At 44.4% G+C, this 23,705-nt stretch overlaps 1 long non-coding RNA gene across 4 annotated transcripts; it reads right to left on the bottom strand.

Moving 5' to 3' along the window:
- Positions 1 to 130: 130 nt before the first annotated feature.
- Positions 131 to 23,446, bottom strand: LOC125942320 (uncharacterized). 4 transcript variants are annotated; one of them, XR_007465002.1, is made up of 5 exons: positions 23,148 to 23,446; positions 22,082 to 22,202; positions 19,147 to 19,289; positions 11,847 to 11,929; positions 131 to 260 (listed from the first exon to the last, which is right to left on the bottom strand). It is a non-coding gene; the product is annotated as an uncharacterized LOC125942320 (long non-coding RNA). The 4 variants fall into 4 exon arrangements; XR_007465000.1 differs by lacking the exon at positions 131 to 260 and adding an exon at positions 20,733 to 20,908 and having other exon boundaries at positions 4,564 to 11,929; XR_007465001.1 differs by lacking the exon at positions 131 to 260 and having other exon boundaries at positions 4,564 to 11,929; positions 22,082 to 22,310.
- Between the last annotated feature and the right edge of the window lie 259 nt (positions 23,447 to 23,705).

Genomic DNA, 23,705 nt, shown 5'->3' with positions numbered 1-23,705 from the left:
AAATAGTTGTCAGCTGAAAATCAAAGCGGTGGTGCCACTATTTGGATGTTGTGATATTTGTGAAATTGATTATATTTTTCCCCTAGTCATGCTAAACTACTTACCGGTCACATGCTTGGACTTCTTCCAACCCAGTATTGTAACTGACGCCTGTCAGAGGTATGAGAGTGGTATTTGCCCTGCAGCACTGCCATGAGTTCAAGATCCAGATGTGTCTCATGTAATAACTGTGCTCGCCGACTGTCTCTATCCGTATGTCACTAGAAAGTACAAAGGATACATTTCTGAATTGTTGCAACATTTATTTTTCGTTAAATGCTCAAAATATTTTTTTCTTTTCCTGATCAATAAGGACTTGCACAGATTGCAGATTTGCATAGTTTGAAAAAAGTATTGCATAGTGGGCCTGTAGGTTTTTTTGAATTTATTGTTACCCTTCAGACTGGCCAAATATGTTGACAGCAACAGCGAATACCTCCTTGCTGTATTTGCATTTCTTTGGAATGTCTGTTCCGTGTTCTTCATAACAGTACATGGTGCCATTTAGTTTTCTACCGTGTCGAATTGTGCACTGACACTTTCAAGTGAGCAAGTGTAGGTTTGTATTGCAACGGAAATAACAACATGAGTGCTTCTTCAATTGTCTTCCATCACCGCCTCGCAAGTGCCTTCGTCAATGTGCAAGAATGGCTTGTAACAATATTGTTAAGTGTTTCATGTGAGGATATGGAATACAATAATTTTCTCTTTTTCTCTGAACATATTCAGCCGGAAAAACATGTTGACAGCTATGCCTTTTTCATGTTGGCCATGGCATTTTGTAGATAATGGTGTGACAGCTTGGGAAGTGTCTGAAGAGTATTGTTAGTTGGTGCATAATCATATTGTTGCTACTGGGAGGATCACAGGCACTTTTTTTTCATACTATTAACATGTTTCCATTTTTCTTTTTGTGACTCAATCATAAGTAGACCTGGTCACTTTTTTAGTTTGTCATTTACTTTTGTTACACATCAGTATTATATACTATCAATTAAGTTGGGATATGAAGCCATTTGATGTTGCATTCATGGAGAATCCTGGCCAATCCCTCGTCATGGGTGTGCCATATTTCATAGGCAACACTCATTATATAGTCTCTCTTCTTGTGGTAAGAGTGTATCCCAAAGCCTGTTTTGGATGCTTGCAGAGCAGTTGAGATTTAGACATCAATGCCAGCTCACAAAGCACCTCATACGGTAATCAGCCAGCCGCCTCCGCAGATGGGGAATTCTGCAGTTTGCAATCGTACTGTTTCGGTTGTCCTTGGCAGAGATTTCAATTGTACACAGTGGGAATATATTGTAGGACCATATAAAAATAATGCGATGACAATGGCCATGTGGCTTAAATTATAGTAGATTACGACCAGCATTAGCTCAAGCGCTGCTAAAGGTGTGTGGTATGTAAAAATTAATAAAGTGCTGGTTTTAAATTAAAGTGCAGCCTAGCAGGTTTCGAGAACTTTTACTCTGGCAGAATGACAAAATAAAATTATTTGAAATCAGTGATGCCACGCTGATGAGGCTTGGGCATGAATATCCTCTAGCCAAATTCACAAGGATCTTAAATGAATTCTTCACTAGGCTCAACAGTTTTGTTGTTTCCCTATATTGTTTCTATAGGAACAGTGCACAACAAAAATCTTGCGGCTTCCTGTTGTCTTAACACCCTATAATTGCCTTAGATCCATGGTTCTCAGCCATGGATGTGTCGGTGACCCCTTGTGGATTGGTGGAAGTGATGGGGACCACTTGCAATGACGGGAGAGGGGGGGGTATAAACTAACACAATATTAGGCGTGAAACAGGTGCCTTTTATTGCTACTTTGCAAAGAATGGTCAAACAAAAGTGCCACTTCAACTCAGTCTGGACAGCTTGTCAATACATGATGCAGTCACGCTTAAGCAGAGTCACATATCTGCACCTACATTCAACCTGTTTCTGTATTTGCTTTTCAAGTATGCAAGCATGGAAAAAGCATGCTTGCATGCATATGATATAAAACTGCAACAAAAGCTTTACAGCCATCTTATGTAGAAGGGAAAACATTTCTGCAGTCCCCAACCAGAATGCCTCAAGACTTGCAGTGGCCACAAAAAAAAAAAAAAGAAAAACTTGGTTGCTTTTTTTGTTAGTGGGGGTTTTGCGGATCCCCCATTTGAGAACCACTGCCTTAGATGTAGAGCCATTTGATGTTCATCAATTAATATTTACACAGGATTTAGATGACGCCTTTAAAGACAAGTGTCCCTTATGCTTCCACGTAAAGAAGCACTGACATAGGAGTTTTGTGCTTAATTTTTTATATTAATCTGGTTGCACATGCCAGCTTTTAAGATCACACCATGCCGTTGAAAAGCTGGGTGTGCTTTGAGCGATTCTTAACGAATGCCAAGACCTGTTTCACTAAATAAAATATTCTTTTGGCCCTTCTCAAACATCTTAACTGAAATTAATTTAATTCTGGTGTTCTACAAGTCACAACTGTGGTTGCGGACTCCGGCTTAATTTTGATTGCCTGAGGTATTTTATAGTGCACCCAATCCACACATGCGTTCTTGTATTCCGCCCCCATCCGAATGAGAATTGTGCTGCTGAGGTCGCCACGGCCAGGATCGAACCCGCAACCTCAGCAGCACAATGCTTCTCAGACATTTCTTTGCATTGAGCACAAAATGAGTCTGCTCTACAAACTTTTCTACTGGTACTTCTCAGGGAACATGGAGCATCACCCTCACCTTCCAAGTGGCTCCTCCCATCACACATCAAATGTGCACCAAGAAAGAAAGGCCAATGTTGTGGTGCAGAGAGGCCTTGACATGTTCGGCATTCAATAGCACAATAATGGCATGGCTTACTCACAAACTGGAGCATGCATCACTTGCTTCTGATCTACCATGCCATGATGTCGTGAAATCGTGGAGCCAAACTGCCTTTGGCATTTTTAAATGTTCGCATTAAGGATAATATATTTCTTGTGCACAGAAGCAATATAAAGTTTCATAGTGTAATTAACTGATTGACAGCTACACACGCATAAGAAAAAGATTGTGCCAGGACTACTTAAACTCTGCAATCTTTAAATTAGCTTGGCCCATTCTTGCAATGTTACACATTTCAGATGAATGCAGGTCACTCATTACAGTTATGCCAGCTTTTGTACGTTTTAGACATGCAATGTTTGCCCCAGTTTTATACGGCGATCATAGATAGCCACACCACGTTGGTAGAATAATTCAGAAGTAAATTTTAGTAAAAGCACCATTTATGCCCGGGCTTAGACTATGCCAGTGTAATTTGTGATTCTCATCAGCAATACCAAATCAATAAACTTGAACGCGTTCAGAAATTGGCAGCAAGATTTATTTACTCTTCCTATCGACGAACGTAATCTGCAACAGCCCTGCTAACAAGGGCAGGACTGCAAACAGTGAATGTCTGGAGAAAAATAGCCTGCCTAAAGTTCCGTTATCAGTTGAACAGTAAATTTACCTAACTCACCTGCTCCCACCTAGAAGAATGTTTTTTACCCTATAACTCACGAGTTGATGTGTGCAAATATTAATTTCTTGTTCACACTATAGCTATGTGGAATGACCTTGTTCCTGAAGTTTTCAATGGTGTTGATGGCTTGACTTTTTTTGAACGGAATTTGGACTTTTATTTTTTATAAGTTGTATTATTATAGTATTTTTTTTCTTGATTATAGTTTTTTCTTCTTATTATAGTATTTTTTTTCTTATTATAGTATTGATGACAGATTTTATTCTATTGTATATGCACATCCCACCCTGCAACAGCCCTTTTGGGCTTACAGTATTCTAAATAATAAAGTAAAATGGGGTTGCTCCATGTTCAGGTCTACAAGCATGGCATTGTAAATGGGCGCCAGAAGCAGCAGCTTTTCAAGGTATTTTGCTGCACCATCCAATTATTGTGCCCCTCTCCACTCTCGCTGGTGAACAAGGGGCTTTCAAGGTATGCTGTGCTGTTCCTAAAATGCCGCCCGAGGCAGCCGTCTGTTTTGCCTACAGGACGAAAAGTCCCTGGCCAGGAGTGCATCAAACATGCAGAAAAAGCTGTTGATTGTGCTACTGAAGTTCTAGAGATGAACTGTAGTTTTGCTCTCAGGTTGAAAAATACAGCAATGCTGTAGCAAGCAGTGTGGTGAAAGCTGTTGCAGGGCTCTTCCAAGGCATAGCCAGCACTGCATGCACATACTTTGCACGCACGAGGCTTTAGCAATAATACTTCTAGTAAATTGCATTTGTCCAGCTTCACTCTGTTTTTAACACTGGCAGGTTTTAAAATCCGTGAGAAAAGGTAGGCCTTTTTTCTTTTAATTGGCTTATGCACAAGAAAGTGTGTGTGCATGGAAGGGGGCTCCTTTATCAAGCCACATGATAAAGTGAAGCCTTGTGCATTTGTCTGCAGTCACTCACTGCGCTTTCAAACACGCAATCAGAACAGAGAGCACAGGAAAACACACAAGCAGTAGATTCAGCAATTTATTTCAAACAAATGCAGTTTTATTTTACAGAATGACCACATTCCCAAAAAGCAACCACATGCTATGCACATAATACAACCAACTTAGGTTAATTCAGCAGCTGTTAATGTGTACTACCTTTATATGTTCAAATGTTTCAAGTCTCAAAGCGTGCCCCTGCTTTGTAACTTGTCCTTTTAACTTAAATGCTAAATTTAGCACGATTACCACACTGATAGAAGAAAACTACATATTGTCACGGTATGATTCATCTAGAGGAGCATCGATGAAGAAGACGCTGATGATCTGGCGCATGCTCTCGACTATATGGTTGACGCTTGATCGCCTTGTAAATATACTGTAAATACGTTTTCCTGTTGTGTTTGCCTCCCCGTAACATCTTGGTGGAAGTGCTGGGGGTATAACGCAAGACGGAGCTTCGCAGCGGCCGCCAAGTCGCCACTCTAGTCATGTCCACCAGCGGTGAAACTGCGTCAGCGGCGGCCGCCATGCCAACAGTCGTCCTGGCTCCACCCCGTGACCCTGGGACCTTTTCCGGCACTGCTGGCGACGACGTCGACAAATGGATTCGACTCTACGAATGCGTAAGCGCACATTACAGGTGGGACCCGACCATGATGTTGGCGAATGTCATATTTTATCTAAAGGGAACGGCGAAGGCCTGGTTCGATAACAACGAAGAGGAGCTCACAAGCTGGAGCGTATGTAAGACTAAACTTCGCAAGTTGTTTGGCCAACCTGCAGGCTGCCAGCGTGCTGCCAAGCAAGAACTTGCCTCGCGTGTGCTGACGCCTACTGAGTCGTACTTGACGTACATTCAGGATGTGCTGACCCTTTGCCGGAAGGTTGACGCCAAGATGACAGATGCCGATAAGGTTGCGCACCTGCTGAAAGGGATCGCGGACGATGCGTTTAACCTGATCGTGTTTAAAAACTCTTCGACAGTCAACGAGATTATTACTGAATGCCGACGCTTCGAAGATGCTAAAAGCCGACGTATCGCCCACCAATTCGCCCGCCTTCCGAACACGGCAGCGACATCAACGTGTGAGGATGTTCATATGCCGACTCAGCCTTCAACATCGGAGACCATCACCCGAATTGTTCGACGCGAAATTGAAGCCGCATCGCCTCGCCCGCACATTTAATGCGAGGAGAGCCCTGTGATGCCCCACCTACGATATCCCTTATACAATTCGTTGTTCGTCAAGAACTGGCAAACGTGGGCCTTCAAACCATCTGCTCTGTGAACCACCCTGACAGTTACCCTTCGGCCACCTTTAACCCTCTCCAACGCCGTTACCCCACTCCAAATTATCGCGATCCAAATGCGTGGCGGACGCCTGACGACAAGTCAATTTGCTTTCGATGTGGACGTGTTGGACACATTTCACGATATTGCCAAAGTCCTTGGCCCTCGTCTTCTCGACCCAGCTCATCCAGCTTCCGCTATCCACCCCGAAGCCAGCACCAGGTACCAAGCCAACCTGACCAAGAAACATCTGCCGAGACCACTACTACCACCGCCCATTACAGCCGCTCGCCCTCCCCACGACGCCGACCTTCTCGGTCACCCCCACCACGCCGTTCCCCGTCCCCGTCTTACTCCCGGCGTTTTCCTTCGGGAAACTAACGGCTGCAGCTCCTGGAGGTGATGCTGCTATTCCGACCTGCTCTCCAATTCCTCTGTTGACGCTCCCTACCAATCAGAACTTGATTGACGTTGAAGTGGATGGCCTACCTGTTACTGCTTTGATTGACACCGGCGCCCATATTTCTGTTATGAGTTCTCACCTCCGCCGGCAGTTGAAAAAAGTTATGACCCCTGCCCCATCACGTGTTGTCCAAGTGGCCGACGGTGGTACGTCTCCCGTAGCTGGCCTTTGTACCGCACATGTCAGTGTAGCCGGCCGTCAAACTTCTGTTTTGTTCACCGTCCTCGTCTGCTGTTCCAATGACGTCATCCTCGGTCTTGACTTTTTGTCCGCCCACTCCGCCCTCATCGATTGTTCCGCTGGTACTGTACAGCTTGACCTATCAAGTGTAATTGATCAACCCAGACCAATCAAGAGTCGGCTCTGTTCTGCTGAGCACGTCCGTTTGCCGCCGCAAGCCGTGACTTGTGTTGCTGTGACGCCCTCTCCACCAGTCCCCGACGGCGATTATGTGCTCGCTCCCATCACCGCCGTTCTGTTGACGCACAGTGTTGGTTTGCCTCACACTGTTATAACTATAAGGGACAATCTTACTTGTCTTCCTGTGATTAATTTCGGACTGTGTTCACAAGTGCTCCCACAAGGCATTTCACTCGCTATGCTGACGCCCTCCTACGATTACGTTATCTCGACCTTGTCTCCTCCGGATGCTGGTCGCTCGCACACCACCGATATCCCGTCTTCTTCGCCAGGTCTGTCTCCTCCCGACCTGAAGAAAATGATTGCTCCAGACCTTTCGCCCCATCACGCTGACGATCTCCTTCGACTCCTCTTCTCTTATAGGGACGTCTTTGACCTTTGCGACCGTCCTCTGGGTCAAACCTGCGCTGTCAAACACCGCATAAACACTGGCGATGCCCATCCGATCCACCGACGGCCATACCGCGTCTCTCGAGCTGAGCGCCGCATCATTCAAAAGGAGGTCGACAAGATGCTTGCCAAAGATATAATCGAGCCGTCCTGCAGCCCTTGGGCTTCTCCTGTGGTTCTTGTTAAAAAGAAAGATGACAGTTGGCGATTTTGCGTGGACTACCGACATCTCAACAAGATCACCAAAAAAGACGTGTACCCGCTCCCACGCATAGACGACGCCCTGGATTGCCTTCACGGCGCCAAGTATTTTTCTTCAATCGACCTTCGGTCAGGGTACTGGCAGATCGCCGTTGATGACATGGACCGTGAGAAGACCGCTTTTGTTACCCCTGACGGCCTTTATCAGTTTAAAGTCATGCCTTTCGGCTTATGCAACGCCCCGGCCACCTTCGAACGCATGATCGACACCCACGGTTTTAAATGGTCCATTTGCCTGTGTTATCTTGATGACGTCATTGTATTTTCACCGAACTTTGAAACGCATCTCGACCGACTTTCTTCTATCCTTTCTGTTTTTCGCAAAGCCGGCCTGCAACTTAATTCATCTAAGTGCCACTTCGGACGTCAGCAACTTATCATGCTCGGTCATCTCGTCGACTCAACCGGTGTTCGCCCCGACCCTGACAAAGTTCGAGCTGTGCAGCAGTTCCCCGTTCCGACTTGCACAAAGGAAGTTCGTAGCTTTCTGGGACTGTGCTCCTACTTCCGTCGTTTTGTGAAGAATTTCGCGGAAATTGCACGCCCTCTCACAAACTTACTGAAGAAAGGCGTCATGTTTTTTTGGGGTGCTGCACAGGCTGCCGCCTTCTCTACCCTCATCACGTCGCTCACTACACCACCAGTCCTGGCTCATTTCGACAGCTCCGCTCCAACAGAACTCCGCACCGATGCCAGCGGCTACGGAATCGGCGCTGTTTTAGTCCAGCATCAGAATGGGCATGCCCGTGTTGTCGCCTATGCTAGCCGTCTCCTTTCCTTAGCCGAACAGAACTACTCTATTACAGAACGGGAGTGTCTTGCTCTCATTTGGGCGGTGGGCAAATTCCGCCCCTATTTACATGGCCAGCATTTCACTGTCACTACCGATCACCACGCACTTTGCTGGCTTTCGTCGCTTAAGGATCCCAATGGGCGTCTTGGTCGCTGGGCACTCCGGCTCCAAGAATACACTTACTCTTTTTCTTATAAATCTGGCCGATTGCACCGGGATGCTGACTGTTTGTCCCGCAATCCCGTGGATCCGCCTGAAGCCTCCAATGACACGCCTGCATGTGTACTCTCTCTGCTTTAAGCCACATCCGTGATGAACAGCGCCGTGATCCCATTTTAAGTGAGCTTATTCAGAAGCTGGATTCCGCAGCGCCCGATCCTTCCCTTCGCCTCTTCGTGCTTAAAGATGACACGTTATATCGCTACAACGTCCACCCGGACGGACGCGAACTGTTGCTCGTCGTTCCTACGCATCTGCGCTTGAGCGTTCTCGGCCAGCTACATGACGCCCCGACCGCTGGTCACCTTGGAGTTTCCCGGACCTACGATCGCGTTCGGCGTCGCTTCTTTTGGCCCGGTCTTTACCGCTCCGTTCGTCGCTACGTAGCTGCTTGTGAACCCTGCCAACGCCGAAAGAAACCACCTAAGCCTCCTGCTGGCCTCCTTCAGCCCCTTGACGTCCCATCTGACCCCTTCTTCCGAGCTGGCCTTGACCTCCTCGGTTCTTTCCCGACCTCTACTTCTGGAAACAAATGGATTGCCGTTGCTACGGACCACTCCACCCGCTACGCAATTACACGCGCTCTCCCTACCAGTTGTGCTACGGACGTCTCTGATTTCCTGCTACACGATGTCATCTTACATCACGGAGCCCCTTGTCAACTCCTCACTGACCGTGGCCGTTACTTCCTCTCCAGAGTTATCGATGACCTGCTTCGCTCCTGCGCGACAAAACACAAATTTACGACGGCTTACCACCCGCAAACTAACGGCTTGACTGAGCGCTTCAACCGGACGCTTACTGACATGCTTTCTATGTATGTCTCATCTGACCATCAAGACTGGGATGTTGCGTTGCCCTTCGTTACATTCGCTTACAATTCCTCCTGTCATGATACTGCTGGTTTTTCACCCTTCTATCTTCTGTTTGGCCGTGACCCAACGTTACCTTTTGACACTATCATCCCCGATGCCGTCCATTTGCCAACTGAGTACGCTCGTGATGCCATTTCCCGAGCTGATGAGGCACGCCAAATTGCTCGCCGTCGCCTTACTACATCGCAAGGCCACCAGAAGCACCGCTACGACTCCCGTCATCGTGATGTTATCTATACTCCGGGTGCCCTTGTGCTTCTATGGACTCCCGACTCGGCGTGTTGGATTATCAGAAAAATTGCTTTCGCGGTACTCCGGACCCTACCGTGTCTTACGCCGTGTAACAGACGTCACGTATGAGATTGGCCCGCTAGAGTCTTCCTCGCCAACCGTTTCATCACCTACTGACGTTCACGTATCCCGCCTTAAACCTTACCACTCGCCTGGATCATAGCAAGCACCGTGACGGTGCTTGAGCAGCCGGGGGTCATGTCACGGTATGATTCATCTAGAGGAGCATCGATGAAGAAGACGCTGATGATCTGGCGCGTGCTCTCGGCCATATGGTTGACGCTTGATCGCCTTGTAAATATACTGTAAATACGTTTTTCTGTTGTGTTTGCCTCCCCGTAGCAATATTAAAATGGCAACTCCTTGTTGAACAGAAAAGTGTATACAGTAGACTTCCGTTAATCCAACTCCGGTTAATCTTTCGGTTAATTCGACTCTGACCAAAGATCTTGGCCAGCTCCCATGCAGTTCTACGGCCCTAAACATTTGTTATTTTGATCCTAAAATTGGCATTCGCCAGATAATCCGAACTTGACCAAGCTACAGGCATGCACCTGACTCCAATAACGACCCCTTTTAGTGGCAGCGTCTGTTTCAAGATTTTCAAGCCATAACGGTAGCTCACAATGTCCGATTATGGTATTGACCTGGTTCTAAAGGGCACATTTTGTTTTCGAAGGAAATTAAGCCGGAAACTGCCTGCACTGTGCACTCGAGTGGGAAACTAAAACTGCATTTGCAGCATTCATACACTTTACTGCATAACACGGCTTTGTTGCAGCGAGGGTGACTTTAGAAAATCAGCTTACATTCTCAAAAATAAGGTATGCGTTAGGTTTATACTTGGGTTTGAAGTTTTAAGTCATTTGCACTTCAGTTTTATAGTTTGGAAAAATAGAAAGTTGGCGCACGTTTGTCTCGGAGGCGTCTTAAAGTCAATTACATACTGCCATATGAATCAGCGGTGTTTTAGCATTTTTTTTAATGTTCAATTCGACCCACCGGATAATTGGATCAATTTCGTTGGTGCCGTCAGGGTAGAATTAACGGAAGTCAACTGTAGAAAGCCCATGCTGATGCACCAGGAAAGTAACCTATACTGCCTCACTGCATGTCGTCTTGCTTAGTCAGCAAAAAAGCATAGAAAAGTAAGCTATGCTGCCTCACTGCATGTAGTCTCGCTTAGTCGGCGAAAAAGCATGGAAAATGTGGCTCACACAATGTCCACAAATGTTCTGTTGCAGATTCAGTCATCCATCTTATCCAATCTTTACAGTGTAGCCATATCACCAATTGCTTAGCCTCCTATTTCCCAAAAAGTCATTGCCAAAAAAAGTGATATGATTCACGTTTTTTGCCATCCAAGCAGTGTTTATTGTCGTTTATTATTGCTTTCTGTAACCTAACCTGCATGTTAACACTGAGCTATATGGCAAGCTTACTGAAAGCTAAAAAAGAATACTGGGCATTTACTTCTCCAAGTTATTTTTTTAGACATAAAAAGTTTGGTGCTTGATGGCGAGCCGCATTTGCGGAATGCTTGCAAAAACAGTAGCTTACATTGTCTTTCACTAGAATAGAGATATTAGCATCGCTGAGAAAGCCACTGCCTACTTGCCTGTGAGCAAGCTGTGGATCTGTTCATTGCAGATCCAGAAATAAAACAAAGAGGGCAGGCGAAAATGAACTATTCTGTATCATGTACATTTTCTCTCAATTTACATACTTACTTTATGATGCCAGCTGCTAGAGTTTTAAAAAGAACTTCGCAGAGAAACTTCATCGAGTATCTTCACGTGACCTGAACTTCCACGAACTCACCAGGAACCAGATAAAGAGCAGCAAGATTGGTCACAACTCGAATTTAACAATATTACTAAAGAGTCACGCGACACAGCATATATCTTGCATTGCATTACCACAAACATGGCTCCACACAATAGTTTTCTCTGAAAACATATGTGAATGCAGGGAACTGCAGTACGTTTACCATTGTAGTGAAGTTGATCAGCTCGATCACAGAGAAGAGAAAGGAATGACAAATTGTCCTCCAGCCTACCCCCTCCCAAAATGGCAATTCTTTCTGACCAGATCAATCTTATATGTATTTTTATTTAATATATATACAATGAGTATGGATATTGTATCAGAGAGTAGATAAGAGTTGGTCAGCAATGTCAAATGCACACAACCTGTGGCTTACAAAAGAAATGAAACTGGTCACTATTTAGTGACAGTTTTCTTTTGTGTGTAACAACTTGGCTCTTGACAAGTTTTTCATTCTATAAAGGTTTATACAGTGAAATATTTGGAGGCATTTGAGGTATCACCTGACCCAAGGGACTTCCAGTGGCAGCCTGTCTGGATCTCAAGATTCCGGACACCCACCAATATACAGCACATCTGACTGCAGCTGTGGGAAAACGAGGGATAAGGATTGATTGTGAGATTCATGGCAGTTCCGAAGTGTTTAACTTAGTACCTGCTATATACGAGGTCGAGACTATGCCACTAGACCACTGCTGTGCTGCAGTCGCCATAATATTAATTACTCATTGTGCAGCTGGGCTTGTTGGTAAAGATAGACAGAATGCCAACTCAAGTGACCACCGTGTGTGTCTGCTCATCCGTGTTCTCATGCTGTGGCTCAGCCTTGAATGCATGTGCTTGTCCGCTGAATTATCGTCCCATCTCCTTAACCAGTACTATTTGCAAATTACTCGAACATATAATACACACTCAAGTCATCAACTTCCTTGAAGACCATAACATTATTTTCAAGTATCAGCACGGTTTTCGCAAGGGCTACTCATGCGAAACCCAACTAGCTGGATTTATTAGTGACATACATGCATTGATAGACGCTGGGTTTCAAGTTGACGCAATATTTTTAGATTTTTCCAAGGCATTTGATCGTGTTCCACACCATAGGTTGTTACTTAAACTTTCACAGCTTAACATTCATCCTACTATAATTGCATGGATCACCGATTTTCTCTCATCTAGAATTCAATTTACATCAGTTAACAATTCTAACTCATCTTATGCTGATGTTACGTCTGGAGTTCCACAAGGCAGAACACTTGGACCTTTACTCTTTCTAATCTATATTAATGATTTACCCAGTTGCGTGTTATCCAAAATCAGACTATTTACAGATGATTGTGTACTTTATCGATGTGTAACAAGTAACACTGATAATCACTTACTACAAACTGACCTGGAGGCAATAAGTGCATGGTGTTCTAATTGGTTAATGCCATTAAATATTTCCAAAACTAAACTCTTGTCTTTCACCAATAGGCCACGAATTCCAACAACCTACTCCCTTGATAACAACGCTGTGGAACTCGCCACAACTTACAAGTACCTTGGCATCAATCTTCAGTCAAACTTATCATGGAATAATCACATTAATCTTACCCTTGCCTCTTCTAACCGCACTCTCGGACTTATTAAACATAACTTAAAAGAAGCCCCAATGCATGTTAAAAAACTAGCGTACACAACATTAATCCGTCCTAAACTAGAATACGCGTCTGCCATTTGGGATCCCGAACAAACTTATATCATCAGCAACATCGAAGCCTTGCAAAACCGTGCTGCGCAATTCATTTTTTCAGATTATTCACGTTACACCAGCGTCACCTCGTTAAAGAATAAAGCTGAGTTGGACACCTTAGCACTTCGCCGTAAAATTTCTCGCCTATCACTTTTCCATAAGCTTTATCACCATCCATCACTTCATGATGATTTCTTTCAGTCACCACCAGTTATCTTTACACGTCGTGACCATCCATACAAAGTCAAACGCATTAACTGCCAGTCATTCCATTATGCATATTCATTCTTACCGCGCACAATAACTGAGTGGAACGCCTTACCATCAGACATTGCCACGGAATCTGACTTGGCTAAGTTTCAAGATTTAATTCGCTCACGACTTGTCAACTAATCTTATTATTATTATCTTGGGACTTTTACAGTGTTTTCGATGTTTGTTGCTGTTTTGCTTTTCATTGCAGTTGCCTTATGTTGTCCTAATATGTACTAATGTTTTCTCTGAAATAATTGTGACTTATTTTGTATATTACCTATGTTTCACTCTATTATTACTTTTGTTATATTGTCTTGTTTTTAATATGATGTATAATCTATCACCAGTGCCTGTGACCCCTCCCCCCCCATGTAATACCCTCATGAGGGCCTTTGGGGGTATTTTGAATTTTAAAAAATCTGTAGTTTCAACACTGGCTACTATATTTTGACGACTAATATAATTTATGTTTTTTAACTTATAGCCAACTACATAATGTACCTCGTACTACATTCTGAACGTTGCTGCACTGTAGTGGGATTTCTGTGTAACGCACTGGCCTGTACCACCAAATGCCTGAAAAATGAAAAAAATAATTATGTAGATCCCACACACTGTGGGGATTTATGTTTAGGGTTCTGCCGAGCATTGCAGCATTGACCAACGTGTTTGTGTATGGCGAGTGATGTGTGACAAGCATTGCGAGGAGAGTACAAAGGCCCTTCGCTTTCGTACTCTCCTTGCAATGGTAGTATAATATAAAGGTTTCTTTGCCTCTTCCTGCCTACACTGTGGTGGCTACTGTTTTGCCGAGTGGACAGCATGGCTTATGCGGTATGCACAAATGGTTATGTGCCCATTCTGGGCCCGTCTGCTGATTTGGGCATGGGTCACTGTGGCACAAGGAGTATAGAATCATTATATGCAGTATTAAGATGAATGTCATACTTTTCTGTGCATACACCTCTTGTCAACATTTTTCACTCAACGAGCACATACCACCTTCACCCTCAATGCAAAGGTAGTACAATGTCGCACAGTGTCCATGTTGTGGAAGCTGCTACAATGAAGGGACTGGGAAATGTGGGTGATTCGCAAAGCTGGAGCAGTCTAAAACACCTCGAAGTGCTGCCACAAAGGAAGAATGGGAGAAACTGACATGCTCTCAATTTGACGAGCAACTTGTACATGCACACATGCTCCGACACATATCGTGCACCATAATGCATGGGCCACTACCTCATATAGCTAGCTACACATTGGCGAGCGCAAAGTATGTGCACAACAGCGGCCTAATGGCTAAAGCGTTGGGCTGTTATGTTGGGAGACAGGTTTGGACTCGCTGCCAGACATATTTTTGTTTTCAATCGGAAAGACTAACAGGAGCCGGGACATAAAATTGCCTACTGCAAAGTGCTTGGTATGAAGAAAGAATTCTTTGCGTTAAAAATGCTCAAATCCAGCACATGCAATATTTAGTAAGTACTTTTCCACACACCTAAAATGCTTTGCGGTGGAGCACGGTGCAAGTGTGGTGGCTTTGCCACAAGGTTGACGTGCATAACAGTAAAGAGCAATGCAATAACAGCGGCTTTTTCACATAACCAAGGTTCATTGCGGTGCAGCACAGTGCAACAACCGCGGCTTCCACACAAAGCTAAGGTGCATAATGCTACAGCAAGATGGAGCAATGTTTTTCACAGATGCAATGTAGAGGCTGTTTGCGTGCACTTCAATGTTTTTATAATCAACTAAAGTGGTTGTGAATCTTGCGACCATATGGCTAGGCGAAACGAAAAAGCGTCTGTCTGTCGCCTGTGTACAGATAACTATCATCATCAGCATTGGCTCGAGCATCGTTGTCTCTTCCGAAGCTGGCTTGTTGGCACCCCGCGGGTTTCGCTCATGCCACTGCTCCCGCGTTCGTTGTCTTCTTCCACAGCTGGCTCCGTTGCGGCTCATAATTCCAGCGTAGAATTTCACTTCTCTTGTGACGTCGTAATGGGGAGGCCGCATGAGCCATTGCTTAAGGAGGTATGAGCCATTCGTTGTCTTACGTGACGGACAGATTTAATTTCAAAGAATCACAAGCAGCGGCAATGGCGGGCAAATGCTGCTAACCACACCGCCAAGCAAACGTGAGACATCGAACGCAGGCAACAACGGCGGACACACTTTCAGTGACGTCGTTCTCTCCGTCGCAGCCAAACATGTGTGTAACCTCATTAAGAAACACAAAGACGTAATTAACCCAGTCATAAACACTGCGGCCGCACGTTTCAGCTTTGCTGGTTAACCATCTGTATGGAGTGCTTGGGCGGTGATTTTTTCTTTTTTGTGTTTCTTTTCTTCACTTTTCAGACTGCAGAATGCTTATTTCTACATTCATCATCATCATCATCAGCCTATATTTTATGTCCACTGCAGGACGAAGGCCTCTCCCTGCGATCTCCAATTACCCCTGTCTTGCGCTAGCGTATTCCAACTTGCGCCTGCAAATTTCCTAACTTCATCATCCCATCTGGTTTTCTGTCGACCTCGACTGCGCTTCCCTTCTCTTGGTATCCATTCTGTAACCCTAATGGTCCACTGGTTATCCATCCTACGCATTACATGACCTGCCCAGCTCCATTTCTTCCGCTTAATGTCAACTAGAATATCGGCTAGCCCCGTTTGTTCTCTGATCCACACCGCTCTCTTCCTGTCTCTTAACGTTAGTCCTAAGATTTTTCGTTCCATCGCTCTTTGTGCGGTCCTTAACTTGTTCTCGAGCTTCTTTGTTAACCTCCAAGTTTCTGCCCCATATGTTAGCACCGGTAGAATGCAATGATTGTACACTTTTCTCTTCAACGACAGTGGTAAGCTCCCAGTCAGGATTTGGTAATGCCTGCCGTATGCACTCCAACCCAATTTTATTCTTCTGTAAATTTCTTTCTCGTGATCAGGGTCCCCTGTGAGTAATTGACCTAGATAAATGTACTCCTTTACAGACTCTAGAGGCTGACTGGCGATCCTGAATTCTTGTTCCCTTGCCAGGCTATTGAACATTGTTTTTGTCTTCTGCATATTCATCTTCAACCCAATTCTTACGCTTTCTCGATTAAGGTCCTCAATCATTTGTTGTAATTCGTCTCCATTGTTGCTGAATAGGACAATGTCATCTGCAAACCGAAGGTTGCTGAGATATTCGCCGTTGATCCTTACTCCTAAGCCTTCCCAGTCTAAGAGCTTGAATACTTCTTCTAAGCATGCAGTGAATAGCATTGGAGAGATTGTGTCTCCTTGCCTGACCCCTTTCTTGATAGGTAACTTTCTACTTTTCTTGTGGAGAACCAAGGTAGCTGTGGAATCCTTGTAGATGTTTGCTAAGATATTCACGTATGCCTCCTGTACTCCTTGATTACGCAATGCCTCCATGACTGCTGGTATCTCTACTGAATCAAATGCCTTTTCATAATCTATGAAAGCCATGTAGAGAGGTTGATTGTACTCCGCAGATTTCTCGATTACCTGATTTATGACATGGATATGATCCATCGTAGAATATCCCTTCCTGAAGCCAGCCTGTTCTCTTGGTTGGCTGAAGTCAAGTGTTGCCCTGATTCTATTGGAAATTATCTTGGTGAATATTTTATACAATACTGAAAGCAAGCTAATGGGTCTATAATTCTTCAGTTCTTTAACGTCTCCCTTCTTATGGATAAGTATAATGTTGGCGTTCTTCCAGCTCTCAGGTACACTTGAAGTTGTGAGGCATTGCGTATAAAGGGCCGCAAGCTTTTCAAGCATGATATCTCCTCCATCTTTGATTAAATCTACTGTTATTCCATCTTCTCCAGCAGCTTTTCCCCTGGTCATGTCTTTCAAGGCCCTTCTAACTTCAGCGCTAGTTATAGAAGGAGCCTCTGTATCCGGTTCATCACTATTTTGAATGAAAGTAGCTTGGCTGTTTTGGGCACTGTACAGGTCAGTATAGAATTCTTCCGCTGCTTTTACTATGTCATCGAAATTGCTGATGATATTACCATGCTTATCTTTCAGTGCATACATCTTGCCTTGTCCTATGCCAAGCTTTCTTCTTACTGATTTAATGCTGCGTCCATATTTTACGGCTTCCTCAATCTTTCCCACGTTATAATTTCGAATATCCCTTACTTTTTTCTTGTTGATTAGTTTTGACAGTTCAGCGAATTCTATCTGATCTCTTGAGTTGGACATTTTCATCTTCTGTCGTTTCTTTATTAGGTCCTTTGTTTCTTGGGAGAGCTTACCTACTGGTTGCCTTGGTGCCCTACCTCCCACTTCAACTGCTGCTTCTGAAATCAACCTAGTTACAGTTTCATTCATTACCTCTATGTTGTCTTTATCTTCCTTTTCTAAAGCTGCATATTTGTTTGCAAGCACCAGCCTGAATTGGTCTGCTTTTACCCTTACTGCCTCTAGGTTGGCCTGTTTCCTCTTGACTAATTTCACTCTCTCTCTCTTCAAATTGAGAGAAATCCTAGACCTCACTAACCTATGGTCACTGCACTTAACCTTACCTAACACTTCTACATCCTGCACTATGCTTGGATCGGCAGAGAGTATGAAATCTATTTCATTCCTTGTTTCTCCATTAGGGCTTTTCCATGTCCACTTCCTGTTGCTGCGCTTCCTGAAGAAGGTATTCATTATTCGGAGCGTATTCCTTTCTGCGAATTCTACTAACATCTCTCCTCTTGCATTCCTAGAATCGATGCCATAGTTGCCAATTGCTTGCTCGCCAACCTGCGTTTTCCCCACTTTTGCATTGAAGTCGCCCATGACTAAAGTATACTGAGTTTGCACCTTTCTCATTGCTAGTTCAACATCTTCATAAAACTGTTCTATTTCTTCATCATCGTGACTAGAGGTTGGGGCATAGGCTTGTACTACCTTCATTTTGTACCTCCTATTCAGCTTTATTACGACGACTGCTACCCTCTCATTAATGCTGTAGAATTCATCAATGTTGCCCGCTATGTTGTTATGCACTAGAAATCCTACCCCGGATTCTTTCTTATCTGGAAGACCTCTGTAGCAGAGGACGTGGCCGTTAGTCAGCACTGTGTAAGCCTCACCAGTTCTAACCTCACTAAGGCCAATAATATCCCAGGAAATGCCTGATAATTCTTCAAATAGTCCTGCTAAGCTAGCCTCACTCGATAGGGTACGTGTGTTGAACGTTGCCAGGTTCAGTTTCCATTGGCGGCCTGTCTTGACCCAGAGATTCTTAGCACCCTCTGCCGCGTAGCAGGTCTGACCGCCGCCTTGGTCAGGTGCTCCGCAGCCACTGGGAACTGAGGGCCATGGGTTAATTGTCGGAGTCATGAGGGAGGTAGTGGCCGAATACTGCACCAGGGAGGCCAATTCCTGTTCTGGTGAGGGAGTGACTTTGATGAAGCTTAGTGGGCCTTCCTAGTTTGGTTGCACCTGAACTAGTATAGCCCCACTAGGTCTCGGCGATATATTTTTTTTCTTGCCGGTGTCAGGCACCACTCCATGCCTGAAAATGTGGTGGACTGGAGTAGGATTCGAACTTACGACCTTCAGATTTGAAGCCGGGTATTCTACCTCTGCTCCACGTGATCCTACATTATTTCCACGTGATTTCTACATTATATTAGGGCAAATAAGTAGCTTTTTATATTCAACACCTTTTAAACAGTGCGCTAGTAATAGTGACCACAGTATATTAGTGAAAATATAAAAACATTTGCATAATGCAGATCAATAAGTGTTGCCTCTAGGATCACTTAAAATCATGTCAAGAAGCATGGATAACTGTCACTTACTGAGTGCACATAAAAAGCACTTCCAAAAGGTGGGCTCAAATGCTCAAACTTCAGTCACAGGACGCATTCTTGGCGTTCACTAAAATATGGGCCATGACCCTGACACTGCCTACATCAGATTCAGCTTGCAGTTGTGAAGTGGCCTGGGAAGTTCACAAATAGATGTGAAATTATTTTAAACTACATACTATAGTTTGTACCTGCAGTTGTGCCTGCTCATAGCATAACTGGCGCTATCTAGCACACTTGTGATAAAAAGCAGTTCCCCAAAAGAAAGGTGCTCCTTTTTGTAAAACTTCCGTGACTGTATATCAGGTCTGATACAGGCACAGGATCACAAAAAGGGTCCACAGGATCACAAAAGGGTCTGAGAATCCAAGACCCATTTCCTTGAGGCAAAGACCTCAAATTTAGCATAGAGCCAGAAACCAGGAACAGTCAGTCCTACTCACACATGCCTATTTTAATTTTTCTCATTTAGTTTCAGGTTAACCTAAATTATTGCCATCATGATAGCCATCAAATAATATGGTAGCATCAATGTTTGTATTAATCATTTAAGCATTGAAATCTAAAAGCTTGCAGCAGAGTGAAAGGTCAGAAGGACAAGGGAAGAGAGGGGAGGCATCATATTCTAAAATTTCATATTTTTAGTGGGTTGCAGTGTAATGGAAATTGGCAAGCACTAATTGAGCGACAAGGCCACTGGACACAGGAAAAGCAGATTTAGCTGAAACACAGCAGCCTGTAAGAAAGAAAGGCAACAATCATTCTTTGCGATGCTTGGTCTGAATCACTGTTTTACATGCCATCGGTGATCACGAACATGCTGGAGGTAAAGCATATGCTGTGGCTCATTTTGCGTCGCCTGTGCTACTAAAACCATTCTTACCATCTTACTAAAACCATTTGTGAAAAAGCATGCCAACAATAATTCAGAATTGAGCACCATGTGTGTCATGAAGCATCACATCATAGCCACAAGAACGTTGTCGTGTCGCCAGAAGTAACCTGAACAATGAGGACACATCTATAGCGGCTTAACTTTAACAAACTGAATGCCTTGGAAGGAAGATTCACTGAGCTAACACATCTATGGCAACCCAACCAGAAATCTCGAGTACCCTCTGAAGAAGACGCGAAAAGGCACTCAATGTGCACATCACAGGGTTGCAGTGCCCAATGTATCATTTATGCTATGCTGTGTTTGATACCTACAAATTGTGATTTAAACATAAGAAACACAGGAGCCTATAGTCATGTTTCTTTCTATGCTCGATCGAGTTCTCAGTTATGGATAGCTTAGCAAACTAATTACTAATTAATTACTATGTAGCGGCAAAGGCAGGCACCAACAAAGGATGTGAAAGAAGACGGTTGTTGTTGTTCGTGCTCACTCTGCTTGGCCATGGACCAAGCCCCTTTTGTGAATCTTTATTCCTGACATAAATCACGCTTAGAGCTAAATTTGCACACACATTTATTGGGCGTGCTGGTTCTATAGTTCAACCTCGAACTTTGTGTGCGGACTCTACCTGCAGTCTTGGCTATGCCTGACCACAAGGAGCAGCAAGATGCCACCTCACCCCAAGATGTCAAATGATGTGGCGTGTCAAGGCAGCAAGACTGTGTTGTATTCAGCAACACTGACAACCATATTGTGGAGGACCGGCTTTCCTCCTATGTACAACACGGCACATCAGCACAATAAGAACAAGGAAATGCCCCACACATGTGCACGGCGCTAAACTGGATGCACTACCTGCAAGAGAGAATGAGGGAGAGTGAGCTTCACGTCACTCGAGCACCTGCTTACAAATGTTTTTTTCTTTGGGCACAGTATCGAATACAAAGCACAATACAACAAAATACAAATACCAAATACAAACCAAAAGCAATTGCACGCACAACGCGTCACCAAAGCAAACACAACACCTGCTTTATATGTTGCATATGAGCTGAAACGGGTGAATCCCAAACTCTGCGAGTGTCACATAACACCTGAAAGCATTAGCTGCTACGAGAGAACCAGTGCGGTTAATCTGGCGAGCTATGCATGCATCTGTAGCCTAATGGGCAAATAATTGGGCTGCTGCACTAGGGACTCGCGTTCAATACCCACCATCAGGAGCATTACTAATTATTAATGAAGCTACCTGGGCAGGTGTACTAAGAAATTCGAAAATAGATCATGATAATGCTTTGCATTAAGAGACAACTTGCTGCCGGTTGGAGTTTAACCAACATTTTCTGCTTTGCGCTTGCGATGCTCTACCAAGTGAGCTACGTCAGCAGTTGTCCCAATGTCCATTTTCTTGGATAGTTTCACATGTGTACCAAACTTTGTCCTGGAAGTGCTAGACAGCAGAACAAACAGCCATGATGGCAGATGTGAAGTATCCTTTAAACCCCTGACATTAAATACAACATTATCTTAAAAGCAGGCAACTGGCCAATGAACACTCGTGTTCTACCTTGAGGCACTAAGGCTGCCAATGTCGAGACATTTGCATTTTATGAGCTACAAAAATCAGGGGAACCACGGAGCTCAATTTCTTGTTAGTAACAAGCACAGACAACGAAGCAACAGTGGCTGCATAGAAAAATGGGCTAGAGCTCACGACAAGCATTGGCAACTCACAATAGAATTCTTTCTCTACAATTCATTGTCTCAAGACACCTCGAAGCAAATTTTGTGGATTATACTTTTAGTACGTCTTTTGCGACTGCAAATTTAAATGCGTGTAATACTTTGTGGCAACTTGGAACATTTTAATGTTTAGCATCTCCATACTTTAAATCTGTGCACGGACAAGCTTTGCCACCATTTTAGAACAATAATTATCTGGTGTCATACACAATGACTCAAACCACTATTAGTTAAAGCAACCTTTAAAGGAGCAGAAGCATGCCCTTAGCAAATAGATATACATACCAGGTTTAGACTGAGCAAACTAAGCAGTACTTGTGGCCACTTGCTTTCAACAAGGCAGAAACAGGTCAGATGTTGACAAAGACAACAAATATAAGGTGCGGCCAAAGGAAATAAGCAGAAGCTGTAAAGACAGCAGCAGCACAGTGAAACAAATTAGACAAATGTGCACACCGCAAGCGTTCCTGAGGACAATACACAACGTCACTGCCGCAGTTAGAAGCAAATCCTCCTACAAGAAAAAAAAAAATATCAAGATTGTTTTGGTGTAAACAGCAAGTGTGTGGAGTTGTTTACATTATAAAAACAGCACAGACAACAATTAAGGCGGACACAGTATTTGTGTCATCTGCCTTCCTGCTGTTTTTACAATGTCGATTACGGTTGCAAAGGTACGCACATGATCTACGAACAACGAAAGCAACGGATGTGTATAGAAAGGTGAGCTGAATTCATACACTCATATATGTTTAATTTTGAAGGTGCCCGTAAAAGCGACAGCAGCAGTAAAGCGGGTTTGGTTAACAGCTTGCTCACAACGTACACATTGCGCGATTTAACTCCACGGCTCTCAAAAGAGTTGCTAAGAAGCTGTAAGTGAAAGAAATACGCTTTCTTTATCTCACTGCAACAAATGAAAGCCTCTGACGCACCTACCGCGGTCAGCGCAAGCAGTGAGCAAGGTAATTGAATGCAGCAGCAAGGTAATTGAATTGCATGGGTAAATAAGAGGCGCATAGCGTAGTCATCCCATAGAGATGGAGAAACAAAGACCTACGCACGAGATATATACCAAAGGACGGCATTCACCGATAGAGCTAGTTGAGTGCATGCATTTTCCGGCGCGTGAACGCTTCCGCCGTTCGTTTTACATCGGGGTAACGCGTAGGAACTGTGATAGTACTTGTTGAAGGCACGAACGAATAAATTATCCTGCGATCACTACGAGACCTGCGACAACCGTTTCGTGCTCCTTCGAATTTCGAGATCACATCGGCCACAGCTCAAATGCGCAACCGGTTGTTTTTACAAGTGTCAGCTAGAGAACGGGCAATCGCACGACACTCACCTTTGCTCCAAATGTGTCGCGGCAGCTGAGCAACAAATGTCATCAAGCCCAACCCTGCAATGTCCGCAATTTCAGCTACTAAGCAAGTGCAAAAAACGAAACTTGAATGCTCACAATGCGCGCGCGAACGAGGCGCGAACCATAGTGTCTGAGTTCGAGAGTAGCTATTTCAAAAAGCAAAAAACAAACAATAATGTGACGTCACATCCGGCAAAGGAGAGTTGTTCTCCTTTCTCACCTTCTCTCAGCTCACGCATGCGCAGCGACATCGGAGCCCTCGGGGGCGACGTTCAGGTGCAGTCACGGCCCTGGGCTGCCTCGCGTCGGCGCGCCTGGCTACGCAGCGACGCGCGGTACATTCAACTCCTCAGTTAAGCAGAATTATATCATGCAAGAAAGTGCTTCTTCTTCACTTTTTGTGCTGATATAACAGCTCTAAAAGATAACAATTACGTTATAGATATCGAAGCATTTGAAGCACTGCCAACAAAACGGAATACATAGTGGGTCTGCAAGTGGTGTAAAAAGTGAGCGCCAGTGTCGCGCGCGATGTCGCGC

This window comes from Dermacentor silvarum, chromosome 1, assembly GCF_013339745.2.
Source record: "Dermacentor silvarum isolate Dsil-2018 chromosome 1, BIME_Dsil_1.4, whole genome shotgun sequence".
Classification (NCBI taxonomy): Eukaryota; Metazoa; Arthropoda; class Arachnida; order Ixodida; family Ixodidae; genus Dermacentor; species Dermacentor silvarum.
Note: the sequence above shows the minus strand (reverse complement) of the source record. Positions and strands in the feature narration are given on the sequence as shown.